The following is a 21,992-nucleotide window of genomic DNA, read 5'->3' as shown; positions in this document are numbered from 1 at the left end:
CCTGCCATACTCAATAATCATCAGTAACAAGATTTCTCAACGTTAGTCATTGTCATAATAGCATCATTAACAACTCCTAATCATTCATATCATTGTTCATTGTAAGCCTAAACTAATGAAAGTAGGTAACATAGGGGACACATCCATCATGGCTATCATCATTAAACATCAATGGAAACATACATATTCATTAAGCTATCAACATCGTAACATCAACAGAAATATACCTTTCCATCAAATTTATCATCATCATACTTTTAATAGAGAGCATACATATCCTTTACTGCCTTCATCATCATAAATTCAAATAGAGACCAAACTTAACTATTTAATGTTACAACCATCCTAATACCGATAGATAAGATACATAACCATTCATGCTATCATAATATAAATGGAAAGCATACATAAACATCACAACCATGAATATCTCAATCACTAATAATAGTGTCATGTGCCCGGATCCTTAGCTTGAGGTCCTCAAAGAACAATGTGTGGGCCTTATGGCTAAATAAATGTTAGTGTCATATCATTGTCAGTCAACTAGAGCAGGAACTGCATACACCCCCTCTTAGTAATAGACTTCATCTCGAAGTCCCTGGAATAAGTAAGGAAAACAGTGACGCATCTCCTCGACGTCCTCCCAAGTAGCTGAACTGGGACTATAATTGTCCCACTAGACCTTGACCTGGTCCACTAACCGTCATCTAAGCTGCAACGTTCGTTGGTCCAATATACAAAATGGTTCGGTCATCACTGTTCCCTCATCCGAAACCTGCAAATGACCGAAGTCAATAACAAGCAAAGGATCTGAAATATAATGACGTAAAACATAAACATGAAATACATCATGCATACATGCTAAATATGGAGGTAAGGCAAGCCTATATGCCACCGGCCCTTTCCTTCTAAGATTTCAAAAGGTCCCACAAACCGTGGAGACAATTTTTCTCCCTTTCCAAATTTTATAGAGCTTTTTTTGGGGCCTTACTATCAGGAACACCCTATCCCCCACTTCATAACTTCGGTCTACCCGATGAGCATCAGCATAGCTCTATTGTCGATCTTGCGCTTCTTTTAGCCTCCTCCTAAGGACCATGTCCATACTATATATATATATATATATATATATATATATATATATATATATTTATTTATTTTGTTTTTCTTATTTAAGTTAAATCATAGCAAATACAACCAGAAGAGAAACACATTGGGAATTCAAATTAAATCAGCACGGTCTAACACATTTTTGAAATTCATTTTAGGAAAATATATCACAAAAGTTACATACATTTAACTAAGACCATAAAGCAATCATACAAAATAATATTGCAACACATATATACCGTTCACCAAAAGACGAGGCTCCACTAGCTTTGTTGTTACTTGTATTTCCTTGTTGCCGGTCCCTCCGAAAGTGAATGACGACATACTTGAACCGAATGCGATGACCCACTGGTTAACCTCCCAGCGTACTCCTTGGGTACTCTTCTTCCTCGTGGACCCCCGAGCTGTAATGGGGTTGTACAATGGAGGAATGCAATAGCTGGTAGATGAGAGCACTCCTTGGCTCAAGAGTCTCCTATCTAAAATCCTCTACCTCACCAAACTCACTGTACGATCTTAATCACTGCTCTGACATAGTCTTAGCCATCCAACAATAGGGTTCCCAAAAAGTCCGTTCTCCCATGGCTTGCCCCTTCTTTTATAGGAGTCCTCATAGGTGACACTTGGCATGTCATGCATAATTAATTATTTTTATAATTCAATAGCTTGATTATTCACCCACCCATGTGTCAATCTCTCATCAAGGGTCTCCCAAAATTATTTACTTAATTTTTAATTTAAAACTAATATTTTCCTCACCTCAACAAGATTCATATTTCTTCTCCTAGTTGCCTCTTTATTCCCCCTTTTTATTCCTTAATTTGTGTTCATTACTTAAAGTCAATTAATGAGTCAAGATTTGATCCCCTATCTACTCCCTAATTTTACTTAGGTTATCTCTTAAATGGATATTCTTATGTTGGTTGTTGCCACAAGGAGGTTCTCTACATTTCTCTAAATTTAATTTATTATTCTTATTTTAATTCACCTTCCTCTTTTCTTAATTAGGTTTAATTAGTTTATGATTAATCTTTATCCTTACAATTATGTCCCTCTTTTCCCTTTTACCTAATTAAACCACATAATATACCTAGTATTTTCCAACATGGGAAGGGTAGAGTTTTTAAGGTAATCTATTTTATTTCTACCTATGATCCTCTTAACCCAATTTTATTTTTGATTTAATTACCTCGATTTCTAAAACCTTGATGTAAATTTACCTAGTTTTCATTTCTTGATTATATTTATTATTTAATTTATTTTTAATGATTCCAAGGGTGCCAAGTTTCGTTGTGCCCTTCAAGAACTTCCCTTGAAGTTCCAAGAGTGCCACGCCTAACAGTTTATTTGTGATGCCAAGGGTGGCACACCACTTGCCCTTCAAGCATTCAGTGACTACGAGGGGAAAATATAGGTGCAACGTCATAGACCACTATCATCTCTTATGTTCCCTGCTATAATGAGACTAATGGTGTCGGGGATCAAGGAATCCGCCTTGATGCGTGCCCTCGATAAAATCCTCATGAGAAACCCAACTTTGGGACTTGCCCTCATGGCATCGTGATCTTCAATGTGAAGGTGTTTCAACCCTTCCAGCCCAAGTCACAACGGGAGTGCTAGTGGGTGAGATCAGGGACACTGTCCCACCCCTCCCATGTTGTTAAAATTGGCAACCAAGGAAAAACTTCATGTGGGTCATCTTATTCATGGCTAATAATATTTTTATTAGATTCCTCTCGTCGAGAGGTGTAGGATTGATATAAAGATCATCCAATTCCGATAAGTATTCATGGAGATATGAATTTATTTTGATTATGGAATTATTATCAAGCCGACCTACAACTCATGTAGGCTCAGAAGCCCAACAGTTGCATCTATTCACCCACCAACGTTGTGTATAAATATAAGAGGACTTTTCCTCATTTGGACTCACTCATCTCATCACATCTCTCTCTCTACTGCGCAGATATGAGTCTCTTCTCTACTGCACTGAAATGGGTCTCTCTCTCTGACACATGTGAAGCCGGAAACTGTTGAATTTGAAGTTGCAACTGCAGAAGTAAAGATTGACTTGCGTGGCCTAGAAGATATCCTCTTTGGAACTGCGTTGTAGGTTCATCTGAACCTCCTTTGAAAGCCGCAACTTTTGGTGGTGGAATGAAGTCAATCCGACGAACGGTTTGCAAGATATCGACTGCCCTAGTTTGAAGCCGGAAACCGCTGAAACTGAAGCTGCAACTGCAGAAGTAAAGATTGACTTGCGTGGCCTAGAAGATCTCTCTTTGGAACTGCGTTGTAGGTTCATTTGAACCTCCTTTGAAAGCCGCAACTTTTGGTGGTGGAATGAAGTCAATTCGACGAACGGTTTGCAAGATATCGATTGCCCTAGTTTGAAGCCGGAAACTGCTGAAATTGAAGCTGCAACTGCAGAAGTAAAGATTGACTTGCATGGCCTAAAAGATCTCCTCTTTGGAACTGCGCTGTAGGTTCATCTGAACCTCCTTTGAAAGCCGCAACTTTTGGTGGTGGAATGAAATCAATCCGACGAACGGTTTGCAAGATATCGACTGCCCTAGTTTGAAGCCGAAAACTGCTGAAACTAAAGCTGCAACTGCAGAAGTAAAGATTGACTTGCGTGGCCTAGAAGATCTCCTCTTTGGAACTGCGTTGTAGGTTCATCTGAACCTCCTTTGAAAGCCGAAACTTTTGGTGGTGGAATGAAGTCAATCCGACTGTCGGTTTGTGAGATATGGTCTGCCCTAGTTTGATAATGAAGTCGCTAATGCTGATGCTACTGATCTAGGGTTTGCTACTGCTGATATGAATCAGATTTATTGTACTATTTCTCTCTGCTGAATTATTGAAGATAAAAGAAGATTTGATCAAAGGGTTTCCCCACACATTGTGGGGTTTGTCCCTGGCTAGCCGCCACATCTTGTGTCTCTTGTCTTGGCTTGTTTTTTTGTCGATCGTTTAATGTTCTATCTGCACTTTACTTTATGTACATGTGATTGCTAATCGGTGGAATATAATAAGAAAAAAAAGAAGTAAACTGTTATAAGCATAGAACATACCATAACTTAACATGGTATCAGAGCTGAGGTGAAGACAAAGCCCGAGCAAGAGCAAGAGAAATCATTGAAGAGAAGATTGGCTAGGCTATCCTAAAAGAACTATGGGGTCCTCAACACTCTTTCCTGCTGAAGACAAGCTCCGTGAGAAAGCTGACTATCACGGATGGAAGATGTCTATCGATCTAACCCTTGAGAATCAAGGAGTGTTGGATCATGTGAGAGGCAATATTGTTGAGCCTCCATCAAATGCATTCGCTGCTGCCTGGAACAAATGAAAAAAATGGAGAAGTCAAAACAAAGAAGATCATCCGGGACTCTATCGACAAGCGCTTGGTGGCCTACATCTCTAAACTGGACACCTCCAAGGAAATCTACGATAGACTGGTGAGTTTATTTAAAGTTAATGATGCAAATCAAGTTTTGTCTCTTAGAAATAAGCTGAGGGAAATCTAGAAGGGTAAAGATGAAAGTATGCAAGCATACTTCTTAATAATCACCGAGATCAAGAACAATCTCCTATCTATTGGGGAAACTATTACTGACAGAGAAATGGCACTCACAACTCTTGAAGGATTACCATCTGAATGGTATGTGTTCAGGAATACTCTTCTGAACTATAATGTAATTCCTGGTTTCGAGGAATTAATGGCTAGATGCATTCAAGAATAAACAAGGGAAGAAGTGTAAGAAATGCCCATGCCTAAAGGTCCTCCTGCTGCCTTTTCTTTTCATGCAAAGAAAAGAAATACTTCCGGGACTAAATCAAAAGGGAAGGCTGGACCTAAGGCTAGAAGAAAATGACGATGTTACATTTGCGATAAAGCAAGTCACTATGCAAGGGAGTGCCCTGATAGAAAGGACTCACTCTAGGACGATGATCAAAATCCCTCTGATGGCAATCAAAGGAATGACAAATTCAACAACAAAGGTAAGAGGAGAGCTGGGAATCAAGGAAGAGGACAAGCATTCAAGAAGGCCAAAAATTCCAGGATGTATTAAATGCACCTAACCTCAAAAAGAACCTAGTGTCCATCTCGGGAACGGAAGACAAAGGCTACAAGGTAACCTTCAGCGATGGCAAGGTATGTATATGGAAAAATAATGTTAAAGATGCATTTACTCTTGGGTTTAGTGTTGATTCATTATATCAGGTCGATGGAAGTCTGCTAGGTGTCATGTCTTATGACACATCTCTTTAGTCCGAACTTTGGCATTAGAGGTTTTCCCCCCTTCATTATAAAGCTATACTTGGTGTAAGACAAATGGTGATAGGGATGCCCGAATTCTGAATAGAGAATGAAGGTGTATGTCCAGGATGTGTTGAAGGAAAGCTCAAAAGGGGACCATTCCCCTCAAGCCAAAGCAAGACCTCTGATATATTACAATTGGTTCACTCGGGCATACCTGAGGTTGGCATTAAGAGGGAGAGACTACACCACATACTCCTGAGCAGAATGGTGTGGTGAGAAGGAAGAACCGCACGATGATGGAAGCTATCCGGGCCATGCTACATGATCAAAGACTTCCGAAGTTTCTATGGGCTGAAACTACAATCGCCGTTGTATATGTACAAAATCGATGCCCTCATCAAGCATTGGGTTCCTAAACTCTTGAAGAAATGTTCACCATCGGTCAAAGGGAAGTCGTGATTAGTCATGATGTCACCCTTGACAAAGATATGGCCCTCAGCAAGGTGGACAATCTGCTGACTTTGAGTAGCTCTCAAGAAGCCGACAGCAGGGAACCAAAAGAAAAGGATGATGAATCAATGCCTGATGTAGAAGAACCCATGGATCCGATTGATCCTCATCCACATGAGCCTTCCTCTTCTAGGAAGAGGCCTTCATGGCTTAGGGGGATACTTGATGACGCTGAAGGACATGCTGCACCCTGAGGAACCTTCCATCAAAGTAAGAAACTTAACAGGTATCAGGGATACCTGACCATCATGAGCACGATCATACAAAATGAACCTTCATCATTCTCAGATGTCATCAAGCATTAACTATGGAAGGATGCTATGACCATAGAATATGGGTCTATTATGGAGAATGATGTCTGGGAAGTAGTTCCCAGACCCTGGACAAGACAATTGTTACTTCAAAATGGATTTACAAGATAAAGCATGCAGCAAATGGAAGTATGGAAAAGTATAAGGTCATTTTGTTGTTCATGGTTTATCCCAGAAGGGAGGTATAGACTATGATATTTGCACCTGTTGCCAGATATACGACCATACGCTTGATCATAGCCCTTGTGGCTTCACAAGGATGGAACCTACATCAGATGGATGTCAAGATCGTGTTCTTAGATGGTTCTATCAAAGAAGAGGTCTATGTGGAGCAACCTGAAGGATTTGAGATTTATGATTGAAAAACTCATGTATGCAGGTTGAAGAAGGCTCTCTATGGGCTGAAGCAAGCACCCCGAGCATGGTATGAGAGGATCGATAGCTACTTGATGAAGCTGGGATTCACTAGGAGTGAAGTTAATCCTAACCTTTACTTTAAGGTTGAAGATGACAAGCCTCTCATATCGATGTTGTACGTGGAAGACCTCTTTCTAACAGGTGCAAACCCTCTCATTCACAAATGTAAGAGGGAGATGGCTTCTGAATTTGAAATGAAGGACCACGGACTTGAAGTGTGGAAGAATCCAAGGGAAATTTTCCTATCTCAAGGAAAATATGTGGTAAATATATTGGAAAGATTCAGTATGATGGACTGCAAGCCTGTGACTACCTCGAGGATCTTAACTTTTAGAAGTTATATGGTAGTGATGTTGGACCAGACTTGGGAAATGCCTCTGAGTTTCAAAAACTCATTCGCATTGATGTTCTTGGTGAACCTCTGTCCGAACATATGTTTTGCAGTTAGCATTGTGAGCTCATATTTGGTTGAGCCTCACTGGATTGATGCCAGGAATCTTTTGAGATGTCTTCAGGACACAATCTCTCATGGATTAAGATACACTGCCGGAGATGTGAGACTACTTGTTGATTGGGCGGCAGTGTGGTGGACCGTAAGAGCACTTCTGGGTACTGTTTCACCTTGGGATCTGCTTCGATATCCTGGATGAGAAGGAAGCAGAAGTCGGTGGCTTTGAGCACCGCCGAAGCAGGATATATTGTTGCTAGCATAACCTCATGTGAGGCAGTCTGGTTGCGAAAGCTCTTCAGTGAGCTATTTGGATTTACATTGGATACCACTGTGATTCTCTGTAACAACCAGAGGTGGGATTCGATTATTGAGGAATCCCGTATTCGTCAATTGCTCCAGCAAATAGACATCATCTGGGATATGGTAAGTCGATGAGCAAGGAAGCTCCATCACATTAAGATGATGTACAGGTTGATACACCTTGTCAAAGCCCGAGGAAAGATCTAATCTGTGATTTTCCCAAACGACTTGGAGTCGGCAAGAAACCCTTGTACAAGGGTCCTGCATATTGCATACATTGAGCTCTAGGAGCTCTAAGGGCTTGCGGTTCCTACTGGAGCAACATATGACCACAGGGTGACTCACCCTCCCCTAGCGGTGCACACTAGAACAAGATGATTCGCTCTCTTGTGGGACAAGATGATTCGCTCTCTTGTGGAACATGATGATTCGCTCTCCTGTGTAGCAGGATGATTAGTTCTCCTATGAGGCCTGGATTGATGTGTTCTCCATGGCAGCCTGGATTGATGTGTTCTCCATGGCAATTGTAGCAGGATTGATGTGTTCTCCTGTGAGGCCTGGATTGATGTGTTCTCCATGGCAATTGTAGCAGGATTGATGTGTTCTCCTGTGAGGCCTGGATTGATGTGTTCTCCATGGCAATTGTAGCAGGATTGATGTGTTCCCCTGTGAGGACAGGATTGATTAGTTCTCCTGTCGAGGCATCCTACCCATGCAGTCTGGGACTCATGGGAAGTACCTCTCATCTGATCAATGAGCAGGGAAATGAAGTTAGGGACCATAGTAGTACCGATGGACGCATCGTTGTAACTACCGTACTCCCTACGCTAGGATGATCTCCATTGATCTGGGATCAATGATACTGGTCTGGGACCAGTGGTAGGAGTTGTACCATACTATGACGCTGACTTCGAGTCGGTTGAGACTGGTCTGGGATCAGTGGTACATACTCTAAGACTGACTTTGAGTCAGTGGAGGATTATATTGGTCTGGGACCATTGGAGTTGTACTCACTATGACGCTGACTTTGGGTTGGTTGAGACTGGTCTGGGACCAGTTGTACATACTCTGAGACTCACTTTGAGTCAGTATGATACATCCTCAATCATTTCTTCTTCTCCATAATTCGACAAAAGCAAGTAGAACAGAACAATGCAAGAGTAGAGCAGAACATAACAAAACAGTACAGATCAGTGCAGGGCAGAACAAGACAAAGCAAAATAGGCAAAATAGAGCAGAGCAGGGCAAGGGTCAGGCTGTACAAGGCAGTGCATTTGATGGATGAATAGTAACGACCGATAGACAGATTGCAGATGAAGTTCTCCATGGTTGAGAGGGAGTGTTAAAATTGGCAACCAGGGAAAAACTTCATGTGGGTCATCTTATTCATGGCTGATAATATTTTTATTAGATTCCTCTCGTCGAGAGGTGTAGGATTGATATAAAGATCATCCAATTCCGATAAGTATTCATGGAGATATGAATTTATTTTGATTATGGAATTATTATCAAGCCGACCTACAACTCATGTAGGCTCAGAAGTCCAACAGTCGCATCTATTCACCCACCAACGTTGTGTATAAATATAAGAGGACTTTTCCTCATTTGGACTCAGTCATCTCATCACATCTCTCTCTCTCTACTGCGCAGATATGAGTCTCTTCTCTACTGCGCTGAAATGGGTCTCTCTCTCTGACACATGTGAAGCCGGAAACTGTTGAATTTGAAGTTGCAACTGCAGAAGTGAAGATTGACTTGCGTGGCCTAGAAGATCGCCTCTTTGGAACTGCGCTGTAGGTTCATCTGAACCTCCTTTGAAAGCCGCAACTTTTGGTGGTGGAATGAAGTCAATCCGACGAATGGTTTGCAAGATATCGACTGCCCTAGTTTGAAGCCAGAAATTGCTGAAACTGAAGCTGCAACTGCAGAAGTAAAGATTGACTTGCGTGGCCTAGAAGATATCCTCTTTGGAACTGCGCTGTAGGTTCATCTGAACCTCCTTTGAAAGCCGCAACTTTTGGTGGTGGAATGAAGTCAATCCGACGAACGGTTTGCAAGATATCGATTGCCCTAGTTTGAAGCCGGAAACTGCTTAAATTGAAGCTGCAACTGTAGAAGTAAAGATTGAATTGCGTGGCCTAGAAGATCTCCTCTTTGGAACTGCGATGTAGGTTCATCTGAACCTCCTTTGAAAGCCGCAACTTTTGGTGGTGGAACGAAGTCAATCCGACGAACGGTTTGCAAGATATCGACTACCCTAGTTTGAAGCGGGAAACTGCTGAAACTAAAGTTGCAACTGCAGAAGTAAAGATTGACTTGCGTGGCCTAGAAGATCTCCTCTTTGGAACTGCGCTGTAGGTTCATCTGAACCTCCTTTGAAAGCCGAAACTTTTGGTGGTGGAATGAAGTCAATCCGACTGTCGGTTTGTGAGATATGGTCTGCCCTAGTTTGATAATGAAGTCGTTAATGCTGATGCTACTGATCTAGGGTTTGCTACTGCTGATATGAATCAGATTTATTGTATTATTTCTCTCTGCTGAATTATTGAAGATAAAAGAAGATTTGATCAAAGGGTTTCCCCACACATTGTGGGGTTTGTCCCTGGCTAGCCGCCACATCTTGTGTCTCTTGTCTTGGCTTGTTTTTTGTCGATCGTTTAATGTTCTATCTGCACTTTACTTTATGTACATGTGATTGCTAATCGGTGGAATATAATAAGAAAAAAAAAAGAAGTAAACTGTTATAAGCATAGAACATACCATAACTTAACACATGTAGTTCCATCCACCTGTACAACCCCATCACCCATATGTGAGTCATTCAGTCAGCAACCAATTTGTGCCTGCAACCATTAACATATCATCAGAATATAGATAAACATATATGGCAAGTTTCAAAATCAACTTAGAATTTCAAAGATAAAATAATATGAATTTTCATCAAACCAGGTGTCATCAACTCATCATATGCAAGTGCCTCTGATGGTTTCCTGCCATACTCAATAATCATCAGTAACAAGGTTTCTCAACGTTAGTCATTGTCATAATAGCATCATTAACAACTCCTATTCATTCACATCATTGTTCATTGTAAGTCTGAACTAATGAAAGTAGGTAACATAAGGGACACATCCATCATGGTTATCATCATTAAACATCAATGGAAACATACATATTCATCAAGCTATCAACATCATAACATCAATAGAAATATACCTATCCATCAAATTTATCATCATCACGCTTTTAATAGAGAGCATATATATCTTTTATTGCCCTCATCATCATAAATTCAAATAGAGACCAAACTTAACTATTTAATGTTACAACCATTCTAATACCGATAGATAAGATACATAACCATTCATGCTATCATAATATAAATGGAAAGCATACATAAACATCACAACCATGAATATCTCAATCACTAATAATAGTGTCATGTGCCCGGATACTCAACCTGAGGTCCTCAAAGAATAATGTGTGGAACTTATAGCTAAAAAAAATGTTAGTGTCATATCACTGTCAGTCAACTAGAGCGGGCACTACATACACCCCCTCTTAATAATAGACTTTGTCTCGAAGTCCCTGGAATAGGTAAGGAAAACGGTGACGCATCTCCTCAGCGTCCTCCCAAGTAGTTGAACTGGGACTATAATTGTCCCACTAGACCTTGACCTGGTCCACTAATCGTCGTCTAAGCTGCAAAGTTCATTGGTCCAGTATGCAAACTGGTTTGGTCATCACTGTTCCCTCATCCAAAACCTGCAAATGACCAAAGTCAATAACATGCGAAGGATCTGAAATATAATGACGTAAAACAGAAACATGAAACACATCATGCATACGTGCTAAAGATGGAGGTAAGGCAAGCCTATATGCCACCGACCCTTTCCTTTCTAAGATTTCAAAAGGTCCCACAAACCGTGGAGACAATTTTTCTCCCTTTCCAAATTTTATAGAGCTTTTTTGGGGCCTTACTCTCAGGAACACCCTATCCCCCACTTCATAACTTCGGTCTACCCGATGAGCATTAGCATAGCTCTTTTGTCGATCTTGTGCTTCTTTTAGCCTCCTCCTAATCATAGTCATTTGTTCTTCCATCTCTTGCACCACTTCAGGTCCTATTAATACTCGGTCCTCTAGTCGGTCCCAACTGAGAGGTGTTCTGCAAGGTCTTCCATATAAGAACTCAAATGGCGCCATCTTGATGGAACTCTGATAACTATTATTGTAAGCAAATTCCACAAGTGGTAAAAACTCCTCCCATCTCTTTTGTTGGTCCATCACATACATCCAAAGCATGTCTTCAAGGATTTGATTTGTCCTCTCTGCCTACCCATTTGTCTCCGGGTGATAAACAGTGCTGAAGTTCAACTGGGTTCCCAAATCTTCTTGGAAACTGGTCCAAAATCTTCCTGTAAACGCTGCTCCCCTCTCAGATATGATCTTCCTAGACACTCCATGTAATCTCATAATCTCATTAATAAAAACCCTAGCTATTTCTGGTGCCTTATATGTAGTCTTAACTAGTATGAAATGGGCGCTTTTGGTCAACGTGTCCACTACTACAAATATGGAATCATGTCTTCTTGAGGTCATTGGTAATCCCACAATGAAGTCCATTGATATAACTTCCCATTTAGATTTTGGTATCTCATGGGGCTGTAATAAACCTGCTGGATGCCTGTGTTCAGCTTTTACTCGCTAACACTCTAAGCATCTTGCTACCAAGTTCACGATTTCCTTCTTCATCCCTTTCCAAAAGAAGAGTGGTTTCAGGTCCGCACTCATCTTCTTAACACCAAGGTGTGCCATGTATACTGCGCGATGTGCTTCATTTAAGATTAATTGGCGCATATCATCATTCAGTGGTACATATATCCTTCCCCGAAATCATAGTAGCCCATCATTATCAAGGGAGTATTTTTCATATTTTGGGACCCTCATTTCATCCTCCCTCAAACTTTTGCTAACCTCCTGATACCAGGTGCCTTTAATTTGTAATTCAAGTAGTTTCTCCCTCAAATTTGTCTTTAAGGGAATCACTGAAAATATCTGCAGCCTCCTACTTAAAACATCAGCCACCCTATTTACCATTCCTTTGATGTATTAGCTCAGACCATCACCTTTGCCTTGCATTTAAGTGATCTTGAGTGAATGTGTGTTGTAGCCCACAATGGTCAGTCCTAAGATCAAACTTCCTTCCTAGAAGGTAGTGTCTCCAAATCTTTAGTGAATACACAATTGCTGCCATTTCTAGATCATGGGTTGCGTAGTTTTCTTCGTGGGTTATGAGTTTCCTTGATGCATAGGCTATTACTCTTCTTTCTTGCATCAACACACAACCCAACCCTTCCTTGAAGGCATCAGTGCAAACCAAAAATTCTTGTTCCATATCCGGCACCTTCAAAATTGGTGTTGTCGTTAATAACACCTTTAACCTTTGGAATGCCTCTTCACATTTTTCAGTCCAGATGAATTTCTTGTTCTTTCTTTGGAGCTCAATAATGGGGTTTGCTATTTTTGAAAACCCTTCGACAAATCTACGATAGTACCCTGCCATGCCCATGTGTATTTCATGAACATTGGTTGGTGTTCGCCATTCCATGATGGCCTCGATCTTTACCGGGTCTACTGCGATACCCTCCCCAGAGATAATGCGTCCAAGATAATGAATCTTGGTTTGGTAAAAGGAACACTTTGACAACTTCCCGTACAATTGGTTTTCTCTAAGACATTGTAGAACTATCCTCAAGTGTTTGTCATGCTCTTCTGGGGTCTTTGAGTAGATCAAAATGTCATCGATAAAGACTTGTACAAACTTGTCTAAGTAATCCCGAAATATTCCGTTCATCAAACTCATGAAAACACCCAGGGAATTTGTCAGTCCAAAGGGTAAAACTACAAATTCATAATGCCCAAATCTTGTTTTAAAGGCTGTCTTCGAAATATCTTCTTCTTTGATTCTCAACTGATGATATCTCGACCTCAGATCTATCTTTGAAAACACAGTCTCCCCCCTCATTTGATCAAATAAGTCATCTATCCTTGGCAAAGGGTATTGATTCTTTATCGTCACTTTATTCAACTGGCGGTAATCAATGCACAGTCGCCAAGACCCATCCTTTTTCTTAACAAAAATCACAGGGGCTCCCCATGGAGATATGCTAGGTCGTATGAACCCCAAGTCCAATAATTCCTTTAATTGGATCTGCAATTCCTTTAGCTCTGGAGCCGACATATGATAGGGTGCCTTTGCAATAGGCTCTGTGCCTGGTTTAAGGTCAATGGTGAAATCAATTTCCCTTTTTGGGGGTAGCCCAGGTAGTTCTTCGGGAAATACATCCTTAAATTCAACAAGGAATGGGTGTTTATCAAGGTGTTTAGAGTCACCCTTAACGTTTAGATCTACCACTAAGAACATTTGACATCCCTTTCGCCTAAATTTCATTAGTTGCATGGAGGAGATGAACATCAGGGACACCCCTCGGTTCTTTCCCCTTAATGATTTTCTTTGGCCGTCATCGTCGGTGAAATGTAGAATTTTGTCCTTGCAGTCTAGGAGCGCCTCATGTCGCTCCAACCAATCCATTTCTATAACTACATCATAAACTCCTAGAATTGTAGAGTACAAGGATACCTTGGTCTTACATACACCCAGGTCCACCTCACAATCCTTTACCATCCTTCCTACATTTCTTTTCATACCACATGCCATTTCTACATGTCTAAATTCATATTGTTTAATTGCTTTATGTTTAATCTTTGATAATGCATTTAGAGAAATAAATGAATCAGTAGCCCTGGATTTATTAAAATGACAAAACTCATACCATCAATATTACCTAAGGTTTCCAACACAGTGGACTGGTGTTTGACCTGGTGATTGTTCACCGCTGCATGGATGCGATGAGCCTTCCCCAAATCCCCCACTGTAGTTGCATTCTTAGTTGAGTTGGTATTACCTATCTTTTGAGGGCAATCCCTCTCATAGTGAGGACCTCCACAAGTCCAACACCCCCTCTTAGGGGGTTGGCTCTTACTACCAACTGAACGGGGAGTTGGTCTAGAACTCTGCTGGAAAGAAGATCGGTGTTGAGGTGGTGTGACTTGGTGCTGTCGCATAGGCTGGTGCGGTTGAGGTTGACGAGTTTGTTGTGGTGCCCTGTGTGGATGCTGAGCTGGATGCCTATATGGTGTTCTTTGATTTCTTCCTGACCACCTTTGATGATTGAGCGCAAGACCCCCTTGAAAATTTCTATGTTCCATATTGTTTCTACCTGGTGCTCCTGATCCTGTGGGCCTTGTTGACTTACTATGTTCACTGCTCAGGATTTCCTCCTCTGCAATGATTGCTCGCTGAACTGCCTCATGCAAGGTGCGAGGCATTAAGATTCTAACCTTGGTCCAAATGTTAACATTTAATCCACACACAACTTTGTTCACCTTGATCTTTTTTGTGTTTAAGTGAGGGGCATAACGGAGCAATTCCATGAAACGTGCCTCATACCCTGGTAGTGAGCGACTCCCTTGCTTTAATGCATTGAATTCATTTAGATGTCTCTCAAGGAACTCCTCTGACAGGTCAAGATCTCTAAATTTTTCGTCAAATAGTTCCCAAGTTACTTTTGATATATCCATCCCCAATTGGGTTAATAATGTCTTCCACCAAAGTAGTGTGTTTCCCTTTTGCTGGAATATACCCATCTTGGCCTTCATGTTTGAGGTGTAATCTCATAGGGTAAAACACATAGCCATGTTTTCCAACCATGCCTCTGCAAATTGACCATCTGTGGACACCCAAAACTCTGGAAATTTTACCTTTTCCAAATCTCGACGTACATCATTTCTTGTGGTGATTTGGGGTGCTTCATTTTGTATGACAGTTCCTCTATGCTCCCGTTCCAAACAGTTTATTAATGCTTTAGACGTGTTGGAATGATCTCATTAAGTTCAACACTTCTCCAGCTGGTATCTATTCTTGTGTTGAGATGTTTTCCCCCTCATTAGGTGGGGTGGTAGGAGTTGGTTGTTGTGGTGGCACCATGTTGTGCCCTTTAGTTGCCCTACTCCTTGTACCTCTTCTAACCATGGTTCACCTGCCACAATTTAATACGACTTTTCCTTATAAGATAAAAACCAATCAAATAAAAATCATAGCCAACGTGAGTGGTTCTATAATTTACTATTATTATTACATACTTCCAAGGGGACAATTTATGTGTTTATAAGTTCTTGGCATTCCTATAAATTTTACTAAAACCTACTTAAGAATGCATTTCTAGACTTCTTTGACTTAAATGAACACGTAATATTCAGTTTCCTTTTCTTTTTTTTCACTTGTGAAAATGTAAGAAGACCTATTTTGATCCTAAATGAACAAATATTTGATAGTTCTTTCTTCCCACTGTATGGTTCCCTCTCTCTTCTCTTCTGGTTTATTTATTTATTTATTTTTATCTCTATAGGGGCAGAAAACTGTCTAATGAAAATTTATACTCTCAGGTTCAAATGGGTTATCAGGACAAAGTTCAAACAAAATAAATAGTGAGAAGAAGGGTTCACGGAGAGAGCACTTGCCCTTCTAGATGGGAATATATTCCACAAGCAAAGGCATGAATTCAGAAAAGACGTAGTAGGAGGACGAAGAATTCAAGCAGAAAAATACAGTTGCTTCAAAATCCCTGTAGGCAATGCATTCAGGTGTCAACCCCCCACTGTCCATTGAAGAAGAGTAGCCTCTCATTCAGGATGAGGAGACTGCACCTAGAAAATGAAGACTTCATAAAAATTTCGGTTGTCACCAAAGAATAACTAGAGGTGTGTGGCCATTTTTTAAAACTTTACATAGCTAACCTTCCCAAATGACATGTATCACTCAATATAATGTGCATGAAGACTTTGGTTCAATTTTGAATAGTAACTAGAGTTAGGGAAAATCTAAAACTAGTAAGCTCCCTGCTTTTGGAAGTACTTTTCCAGACTTTTTAAGTAACCATCTTTCTTAGGCAAGATACCATTTTATAGGTATTAATTTTTTTTTTCAAATAAAAAAAATGTTGCCAACTTACACTCCCTGATTATCGATCTACGTGCTGACTGTCAATAGAGAGATGCACATGTAGCGATGATACTTGGGCTGCTCAGCACTTAATAGACATTTGTTTGTTTGTTAAACAGAATTTAAAGAAGGTGCAAGCCATGGAGAGAGAAAACCGAGCAGCTGCTGCTGAGAAGAGGAAGCTAGCTCTCAGCAAAAATTCTGGGAATGTTTCTACTGCAGTATCAAGCAATGTAGGATCTAGGGACATGAATTCTGATATACATTGCTCTATTATGAAATTTAGTCTTTCTCTGAATGTTTTCAGTCATGCATAAATCATTGTTATCTACTATTTGAATTCAGCGTTGTAGATGGCACGAAATTTTATCTTGCCTTCTTAAAGATTGAACTGAAAAAAATGAACTTTTCGTGATGTAAAAACTTAAAAGATCATTGAAATAACCATTAGTGTAGAAAGAAAATGAGGAGGCAATACCTTCCTTTCCCTTGCATTATCATATTCTATTTCCAGGATAAGTTTGTTCCCTGGCTTCACCAATAATAACACAAAACTATCTTTATAGCAGGTAATGCTTTACTCTTTCTAGAAAACCTAACATTTCTGAATTATGAGGGAACTTCTGAATCTGTGGATAAAAAAAAAACCTTGGACAGGTCAGGTGTGCTGGTTACATCTTGGTCCAAAATGTTTCAAAGAATTCTTGATCAAACTTGCACAATAATAATTACTCATATGTACCATGTCATATTATTTTTTTAATCAATGTTTGTACTCATCATACAATGTTCACTGTTTTTGTAGGAGATATTGAAAAGTAGTGAGAGATATACTTGCCCTGTATTTTGGCATTCAACTCATATATAGCAGTAAGTTATCATCCTATGCTACATCGCAACATTTTCCCAGACGCCCTTATGCTGAGCTTAACATTTGCATGACTTTGAAACTAACAAAACAGGCAAAGCATAAATGGATTGGCATTGTATGAATTTGTAGCAAATTTAATGGAAAATCAATGGATCTTAATTTAAACCATGCTTGAAAGTCTTCAGGTTATCACTGGATTCCCAATATTCTATTAATGTTTTTCATCCCTGGCACATTTTGTATTCAGGTTTCTTTGTCTCTAATGGACATCTCATTATTTTTGGCTTTAAGAAAACATCATAAAATTGGAATGGTGTCAGCATCTCTCTTCATTCTGAGGAATATTGTTTTTCCCACTATCCACAAGGAATATTTGGGAAGTGTTTGTATTGCAACGAGGCTTTTATATGGTCCACCTTTAGCTCAAATGCATAGTCATTTATCTGGAAAAAATTCTATTAAATTTAAAGCATGTAGCAAGCAATTTATGCCACTGGTCGGGTTCAAGTCGTTTATTTGATATACAAGCCACAAAATAATGTTTACTAATGAGTTGGAGTTGACCTTATTTCCTCTTGATCTAAGATGAATTTTCATCCTAAAGCCCCGATACATCTTCGTTGAAAGCTACAAATTTATCAGGTCAAGAAAGAGTTGACTGGCTTTCTCTGTCCCAACCCGTGGTTAATATAGACCCTCATGTATTGGGTTTTAGAAGTTTGGTGAAAATGAAAACTGAATCTTCAGTCTTCTGTTCTGCATTTAGCAGAGATGGCAATGATGCCATTTGGTCTAAGCACGAGGACTTCAAGGTTCCATCAGCATTCCAAAACTAGGCGGATAACTTCGGAATTGCAGCAGAACTTTGGATATTGGATTGCGGGATAAACCTAGAAGTGAGAACAATAAGACCTATATGAATGATGAGAGGCAAACACGACAAACTACAAAAGGGCACCTGATTGATTTCTTGAACGAATATTTAACTTACCGATCAAGGCTGGCATTCATAGTCCGGCAGGGTATTTCCTTTGGCCACCATTTCTTTTGCTGAGAGATGTCGGAAATCAAGGGCCGAGGCTTCTTCGGTCAGTGGAAGAACCCAGATCAGTTCTGATGCTTGAGCATAAACAAAAAATTTGGCTGTAACAATGAAATGAATGCAACTGGAGGAATAGCTCAGGATAAGAGTACTGGTGGGGCTTGGATATTTACACGAGAATACCCCAGTTTGCCCACAGAATACATTGGTGTATGTATATACCCTCGTAGATTTATGAGCTGTGTCTATAGGATTTTTTTTTTTAACCATTACCACGTTACGCTAAAACTCATTGTTAAACTCATTGTTTTAGGTATGATTCGACAATTGTACAATTCCTCAAGGACATCTGTCATGGATATTCCCTAAGATAAATTAGCTAGAGATTTTCATCATATTATTTAACAAAACTAGCCATGTATGCATGGGCCCATAGGCCTCAAGGGTTCAACATAGCTCTGATACCAAATGTAAGGACCACATCTGTACTATATATATATATATATATATATTTTACTTTTCTTATTTAAGTTAAATCACAGCATGAGCAAATACAGCCAGAAGAAAAACACATTGGCAATTCAAATTAAATTAGCATGGTCTAACACATTTCTGAAATTCATTTCAGGAAAATATATCATAAAATTTACATACATTTAACTAAGACCATACAACAATCATACAAAATAATATTGCAACACATATGTACCATTCACCAGAAGACGAGACTCCACTTGCTTTGCTGTTACTTGTATTCCCTTGTTGTCGGTCCCTCTAAGAGTGAATGACGACATACTTGAACCAAATGCAATGACCCACCGGTTAACCTCCCCGCCTACTCCTTGGGTACTCTTCTTCCCCGCGGACCCTCGAGCTGCAATGGGGTTGTACAATGGAGGAATGCAATAGCCAGTAGAGGAGAGCACTCCTTGGCTCAAGAGTCCCCTCTCTAAAATCCTCTACCTCACCAAACTCACTATAGGATCGTAATCACTGCTCTGACATAGTCTCAGCCATCCAACAATAGAGTTCCCAAAAATTCCCTTCTCCCATGGCTTGTCCCTTCTTTTATAGGAGTCCTCATAGGTGACACTTGGCATGTCATGCATAATTAATTATTTTTTATAATTCAATAGTTTGATTATTCACCCACCCATGTGTCACTCTCTCATCAAGGGTCTCCCAAAATTATTTACTTAATTTTTAATTTAAAACTAATATTTTCCTCACCTCAACAAGATTCCTATTTTTTCTCCTAGTTGCCTCTTTATCCCCCCTTTTTATTCCTTAATTTGTGTTCATTACTTAAAGTCAATTAATGAGTCAAGATTTGATCCCCTATCTACTCCCTAATTTTACACAAGTTATCTCTTAAATGGATATTCTTATGTTGGTTGTTGCCACATAGAGGTTCTCTACATTTCTCTAAATTTAATTTATTATTCTTATTTTAATTCACCTTCCTCTTTTCTTAATTAGGTTTAATTAGTTTAGGATTAATCTTTATCCTTATAATTATGTTCCTCTTTCCCCCTTTACCTAATTAAACCACATAATCTACCTAGTATTTTCCAACATGGGAAGGGTAGAGTTTTTAAGGTAATCTATTTTATTTCTACCTATGATCCTCTTAACCCAAGTTTTTTTTTATTTAATTACCTCGGTTTCTAACATCATTTACCCTTGATGTAAATTTACCTAGTTTTCATTCCTTGATTATATTTATTATTTAATTTATTTTTAATGATTCCAAGGGTGCCAAGTTTGGTCGTGCCCTTCAAGAACTTCCCTTGAAGTTCCAAGAGTGCCACTCCTAATAGTTTATTTGTGATGCCAAGGGTGCCAAGTTGGTCGTGCCCTTCAAGAAATTCCCTTGAAGTTCCAAGGTTGCCACACCACTTGCCCTTCAAACATTCAGTGACTACGAGGGGAAAGTATAGGTGCAATGTCATAAACCACTATCATCTCTTATGTTTCCTGCTATAGTGAGACTAATGGTGTTGGGGATCAAGGAATCCACCTTGATGCGCACCCCTCGGTAAAATCCTCATGAGCGACCCAACTTTGGGACCTGCCCTCATGGCATTGTGATCTTCAAGGCAAAGGTGTTTCAACCCTTCCAGCCCAAGTCACGGCGGGAGTGCTAGTGGGTGAGATCAGGGACACTGTCCCACCCCTCCCATGTAGTTCCATCCACCTGTACAACCCCATCACCCATATGTGAGTCATCCGGCTAAGCAACTAATATGTGCCTGCAACCATTAACATATCATTAGAATATAGATAAACATATATGGCAGGTTTCAAAATCGACTTAGAATTTCAAAGATAAAATAATACGAATTTTCATCAAACCAAGTGTCATCAACTCGTCATATACGAGTGCCTCTGATGGTTTCCTGTTATACTCAATAATCATCAGTAACAAGGTTTCTCAACGTTAGTCATTGTCATAATAGCATCATTAACAACTCCTAGTCATTCACATCATTGTTCATTGTAAGCCCGAACTAATGAAAGTAGGTAACATAGGGGACACATCCATCATGGCTATCGTCATTAAACATCAATGGAAACATACATATTCATTAAGCTATCAACATCGTAACATCAATAGAAATATACCTATCCATCAAATTTATCATCATCGTGCTTTTAATAGAGAGCATACATATCATTTACTGCCCTCATCATCATAAATTCAAATAGAGACCAAACTTAACTATTTAATGTTACAACCATTCTAATACCGATAGATAAGATACATAACCATTCATGCTATCATAATATAAATGGAAAGCATACATAAACATCACAACCATGAATATCTCAATCACTAATGATAGTGTCATGTGCCCAGATCCTCAACCTGAGGTCCTCAAAGAATAATGTGTGGGCCTTATGGCTAAATAAATGTTAGTGTCATATCACTGTCAGTGAACTAGAGCGGGCACTACACCTGGGAAATTCAGAGAAAGGGGCTCTTTGGTTCTCAAACCACTTTGGCAACACCTCGACTCTCCTTAGTTTTATGAGACTAACCCAGACTCTTCTGCATAAAGTTAATTCTATGTTTCTAGTTCTTAATTTGGCATACTGCAATATACATGACCTAGATGGAAACCCCATCGAAATAGGCTCCTATCTTGACACTCTAGGTTCCAATTCAGGTTTTTTTTAAGTTGTTTGAGGCTCTGTTGGGCATCACTCCAACAACTTATATGTCTTCCCTCTCAGGGGTTCCGTGGAAGCCTCTGGTTCATAGGTAGTTTTTCAATTATGGGTCTTTAGGCTATCAGTGGATTTTTTCTGCTCTGGTGACTTGAAAGGAAGTTTAATTGACTAGCAAGATGCAAGGGTATCACCAATTAGAGATTCAAATCTACAACCCTATCTCCTCTCCCAATTCTGGTGGATTACCCCCTCTCTATAGTCACAATGGGGAGGTATGGCTCATATTCTCATGAAGTTTGCACCTTCCGTAGCCTCTGTTCACATAGCATCATGAATAACGACTCCAATTCTAAGACTTCGTCGATAGCAAGCCCTTGTTCTCATTGTTTGTTTGCTCATGAAGCCCTACAAAGGGCTGATTATGACTTGCAAGTTAAATTTTTTTGTCAGTTTTACCACTCACAGGTGGAACATACTG

At 39.8% G+C, this 21,992-nt stretch overlaps 1 long non-coding RNA gene across 1 annotated transcript; it reads right to left on the bottom strand.

The window, feature by feature from the left end:
• Positions 1–322: 322 nt before the first annotated feature.
• Positions 323–18,524, bottom strand: LOC149239664 (uncharacterized). The gene is made up of 4 exons (XR_016245460.1): positions 18,290–18,524; positions 10,310–10,353; positions 10,124–10,206; positions 323–775 (listed from the first exon to the last, which is right to left on the bottom strand). It is a non-coding gene; the product is annotated as an uncharacterized LOC149239664 (long non-coding RNA).
• Between the last annotated feature and the right edge of the window lie 3,468 nt (positions 18,525–21,992).

This window comes from Pinus tabuliformis, chromosome 8 (genome assembly GCF_031772625.1).
Source record: "Pinus tabuliformis cultivar Carrire ecotype Pingquan chromosome 8, CPIR1, whole genome shotgun sequence".
Lineage (NCBI taxonomy): Eukaryota > Viridiplantae > Streptophyta > Pinopsida > Pinales > Pinaceae > Pinus > Pinus tabuliformis.
The sequence above is the reverse complement of the archived record's forward strand: the minus strand, read 5'-3'. Positions and strand labels throughout refer to the sequence as shown.